Here is a 5,034-nt window from a genome sequence, read left to right as displayed (position 1 = left end):
ACCATGGCTTCTCCAGGGTTCCTGTTTAACATCCGGGGTTGGTGGGGGGGAGGACGGAAGGAGGAGGCAGGAAGGCAGGGAGTGAAGCGGCTGCTGACATTCACGAATGATGCTAAGTGGTTGATGCCCAAGCCTCCCTCAGAAAGCTGCCTCTGGAAGGCGGCCTCGGCCATCTCTCACCTCCCCAGTCATCCCAACTGTCAGCCTGGCTGCCGTGGGGACAGTGTTCTCTCCCAGGCCCATCCTCCCTCCCAGGGTGCGTCCATCACTGCCGGTCACAGCCACGCTGCTGAGTGTGGCATTCAAGGCCCCCCAGATCTGCCTCCAGCCTCCCTGTGTCTCCAGCCTCTCCAGCCTCATCCCTTGCTTGTTCATTTATTTAAAAATATATACTTATTGATTACTTATGTGCCTGGCAGTGTTCTAGAGAGAACACAGCAGAGAACAGAAGAGATAAAATCCCTGCCCTCCTGGGCGGAACTGACAGTAAGCAAGTTAAGAGGTAAATGTGTAATGTCAGGCAGAGAAAGGGGCTTTCAAGAAAACCAAAACCAAAACCAACCAGACTCCTCCGAGGGAGCTACAGACAGAATACAGGGGGTCAGTGAAATCAAAGGGGGAAAATTTACATTTTTATTTCACTAAATTCACTGAAATATAGCATTTCTCCTCAATTGAAAGTGTTGGCAACACACTGTGTAGTATTGGCAATGCCTGTGACTTTGTCACCAGCAGAAATCAGATCTTTCCTATTACATTACAGTGGTCGCAGACGTTTCAAAATATCATTGGCACTCATCACTGCTTCAAATTTGTGGGAGTTAATAGAGGTGCTGCTAGATCTTGTTATCTAATGCGTTAATAGAGACGCACCTATAGTGCTATATCACATTTGTTTTGTAAATATTTTGAAAACAGCATTTCAATATAATCGGCTTCCTTTGTAATTCTACATATCTTCTATGTATTTAAAAACGTTATTCTGGGAAGGGGTCCATAGGCTTCTCCAGAGGCCCAGGGGTCCGTGGCCCCAAATGGGTTAAGTCCTGGAGTAGAGAGTGATGGCGAGGAGAGGGGGGTAGGTAGAAGAGGGGTGGGGCTGGGGGAGTCTCTGGGGAAGTGATATTTGAGTGGCAACCTGAAGGAGGCAGAGAAGCTGCCACGGGAAGGTTCAGAGTGAAATTCACTCCAGGCCTCGGGGGCAAGAGGAGGACTCCGCAGTGGGAGGGGGCACGGATGGAGCGAAGTGACTGATGGTGGGAGAGGATGCGGAGGGCAGGGGCCATGTCAAGGAAGGCCGTGAAGGCCTGGGTGAGGACCTGGGGTCTCATTCCGAGTCGAGCTGCTGCTGGGAGTTAAGCAGGGAGTCGTGCATTCTGATTTATGGGTGCGGGGGTCACTGCGGATACTGGGCAGGCAACGGAGCGCTGAGCACGGGGTCAGAGAGGGAGTGGGGAGACCAGGCGCCAGGCTGCCGCAGTCACCCAGGGGATGACGGTGGCCAGGACCAGGGGCAGGAGAAGTGGTACTACTCGGAGATATTTGAGGTGAGAGTCCACAGGATGTAGGTCGAATGTGCCGTGAGCTTTCATGCCTCTGTGCTTTAGTGTATGCTCTTTTCTGGGATGCGCCTTCCTGCTGTGTCCATTCCCGGGGCCCAGAGTCTCCACCCTGGGCAGGGGTGGCAGGGGCTGTGAGTCGCCTACTCTATCCAGCTCCCTCTTCTTCCTTGCTAATAGATCCCCAATATTATCTGGGGGAGTAACATGCCCATCTTAAAAGCCATACATCCCAGCCTCCTTTGCTGCTAGGGGTTGCCGTGGAGAAATGATTAGAAGTCATTTGGTGGGGCCTCCAGGAACAGGCTTCTTATAGGAGGTGGAAGCATCCTTTTGCCCCTCTTCTTCCTCCCTGTAACTTGGACATGATGGTTGGAGCCCCCTCCCCCAACAGCTTTTTTGAGACCACGAGAGAAAGGTCAAGGACATCACAGTGACCTCAACTCTGGTATCCTTGAGGGCTGAACCCCTATAAACTTCTCATCACGAGAAAAAGAAAACCTTTATGGACTCAAGCCCTTGTAGTTGGGTCTCTGTTATTAGCAGTCGAATAAGACTCCTACCTGATACAAGCACAATCCAACTGCCTATTAAATGTCTCCATCTGAAGAACACGGACCCCTCAGACCAAATGTGTCTGATGCTGGGCCTCCATCTTCCTCTCAAGGAACTCCCTGTTGGGGAACCCAGACATCTGGGTGAAAAGGGAACTAACAGTACAAGAGCGGCACCCATCCATCCACCTAACCATCCATCCATTTATCCATCCATCCACCCATCCATCCATCCATCCATCTATCCATTCACCTAACCATCCATCTATCCATCCATCCATCCATCCATCACCTGTTTGTGTGTCCAACTATCAGACAAACTTTTATCAAGCATCTACCATATACTGGGCCCTGTGCTAGACACAGGAGCTAGGGGTGTGACTAATATATTTTATTTGATGCCCATTTGCTTCTATATGAGTGGAATATCTCTGGAAGGATACATCGGAAGCTGGAAACCATGGCTGTCCCCATAAAGGGAGACTGGGCAGCAGGAGATATGGGTATTCATTCCTTTTGAACTTTGAATTTTGTATCATGTGTATGTATTCACTATGTAAACATGTTTTAATTAAAAATATATGTACATCTCATCTGGATTTTCAGAATTTGCCTTGCTCCTGAAAGGATTTGCGGCAGCTTACAAGAATACACAGAGATGAATAGATGCGGCTCTGCTGTCAGGGAGCTGACAGTCTCGTGGGGAAGACAGACAAGTAAACAATTCTGAAACAGTGTCGCGAGAGGGGTAGAGGGGCACGGGGTGCCACTTACACCGTCTCCAAGGATCCTGGCGGCTGCACTCAGCCATGGCCCCCGAGCAATGACCTGGCACAAGGTCACCTTTGTCTCGCCCCTGGTTGGGCTTGAGGACCAAGATGCCCACCTCTGGATTATACGGCCAGGACTCCCCCCACCCCTACCCCAATCAAGTTTAGGCACTTCTGTGAGCTGACCCCTAAGTCACGGAGCCACACTTGTGTCCATATCCCAGGTCGGGTGCTGGAAACGCAGCCCATGGTGGGGCAGCAGGGATTCTCCTTGCCGGCCTGTTGCTTGTGCGTTTATTCCACGAGCCCCCTGGGCCTGGGGGTGAACGCACAGAGTATGGAGGGAACTTGCCTCCAGGATCCTGATGTCCAGCATGGCCAGGACCCCTCCCACAGCCCCGGACCTGGAAGTGGGGCTGGGGGCTGAGGGAGGACAGGAGCTGGGACTGCACAGCCGGCCGGGCCAGGGGACAGATTGAGAGAGAGGACCAGCCTGGCTGCTTGGAGAATTCGGGTCTTTTCAGAGCAACCTTTGACAGAGCAAGAATAACTTTAAACAATAAGATGCTTCTCTCTCCCCCCTCGGCTGTTGCCCAGGCAACGCCAGAGTGCTCAACAAGTGTTTAGTTTTTTAAGAAACCAAATCTCCCTCCCTTTGGTCAGCTACCGCCAGGAAGATGAAGAGGCGGCGAAGGCGCCCCTCGCGGCCCATTGTGTGGGAACCCGGGTCAGCCGCCTGCAGCAGTGACATTTAAATCTGACGCTACATATTACAGACGAACCTGGAGCCGTACTCCTCAATCCCCACCCCAGACTCTTTGCCCATGTGTGGTTCTGGCAGTTTGGGGGAGGGGAAGGTCACAGCAGAGAAGCCGACCTTCACCTGCAAGGCAGTTCACAGCTGGCATGGGGTTTGGGAGGCCATCTGTCCCCAACCCTCTGCATCACCTGTCCCAGGAAAACCCTCATCAGGCCAGGGACCATCACAACCACGGGGGCAGTGTTTAACCCCCAGAGGCTCTCTGAAAATCCCTGTCTTTGAGTGGCCTTGGCGGAGGCCACCAGGAGCTCACCTGTTTCATATTTTCCTGCTTGATGGCGGATGGACGCCCATCATCTTGGGACTTGGCCAATGCGCTTTTCTGGAGAAGAGATTGGCTCCCCATCTTGCCTCCATGGAAGGAAAGTGATGAGCTTTGGCAGCATGAACTTCTGGGTCGAGCGTCCTTGAACAAAAGCCAAAGCACGCATGTAAAACCTCACTTTGCCCGTCTGTAAAAGGGCAGCGCGGTTGTGAAGAAGATAGTAATAGCAGCTACCCCTTAGAGAAAACTTACTATGTGTTCAGTAGGGTTCTAAGTACTTTACATCTATTACTTCATTTAATCATCACAATTACTCCAGACCCAGAGAGTATTATATCTCCATTTTCACATGAAGAGATGGAGACCCAGGGAGGCGGGGTCACTGTACCAAAGACAGAGCTGAACATTAGAATGAGTCGACATAAACCAGGGGGACAGGCCCTCGCACATAGTAGGTTCAAAGCAGGTGCTGGCTTTCATTACCCAGGAAGATAAAGAGGGGTTTCTGTCTCCAGGGAAACAAAACATGGGAGATAGTTAAATTTAGAAAAGCCAAACCAGGTTAGAACAAGCCCCTTATGCAGCTCAGCTGCAAATTCAGAACGGGAAATTGGCTTCAGCCACAACAAAAACCTCGCCCAGGAAGTCTGACACTGGTGAAATGAGAAAGGCCGCGTGGGGGAGGGAGGCCTGCGGCTCAGAGACGGGAGCGTCTGAGACGGGCTCCTCTCCGCCTGGGAGTCCCACACCTGGGACAGGTGGCCCTGCCCTGGACGCGAGTCCCTGGGGGCCGTGCTGAGTCCCCAGCAGTGACAAGGAACACAGGCCGATGACAACCGCCACGGTGCGGGATCACACCTCCCAGCTGGTCGTTCGCCACACCCTCCTTGGGCCCTTTCTCTCGGAGGAAACCAGAGGATGTTCATCTGCCCCTTCTCACCTCCACCGGAGAAGATCCCTGTCCCCTGATCGCCCCCCCAGCCCCCCATTATCTAGTATCGTTAAATGGAGAGCCAGGAGGTGCAGCGACGGGAGGGGGGAATGAACTCCCACTGGCTTCTTTCAC

At 52.5% G+C, this 5,034-nt stretch overlaps 1 long non-coding RNA gene across 1 annotated transcript; it reads right to left on the bottom strand.

Moving 5' to 3' along the window:
- Positions 1-610: 610 nt before the first annotated feature.
- LOC309613052 lies at positions 611-4,827 on the bottom strand. Its single transcript, XR_014235497.1, has 2 exons — positions 3,957-4,827; positions 611-2,233 (listed from the first exon to the last, which is right to left on the bottom strand). It is a non-coding gene; the product is annotated as an uncharacterized lncRNA (long non-coding RNA).
- Between the last annotated feature and the right edge of the window lie 207 nt (positions 4,828-5,034).

This window comes from Balaenoptera borealis (assembly GCF_965194805.1).
Source record: "Balaenoptera borealis genome assembly, chromosome: 16".
Classification (NCBI taxonomy): domain Eukaryota; kingdom Metazoa; phylum Chordata; class Mammalia; order Artiodactyla; family Balaenopteridae; genus Balaenoptera; species Balaenoptera borealis.
Note: the sequence above shows the minus strand (reverse complement) of the source record. Positions and strands in the feature narration are given on the sequence as shown.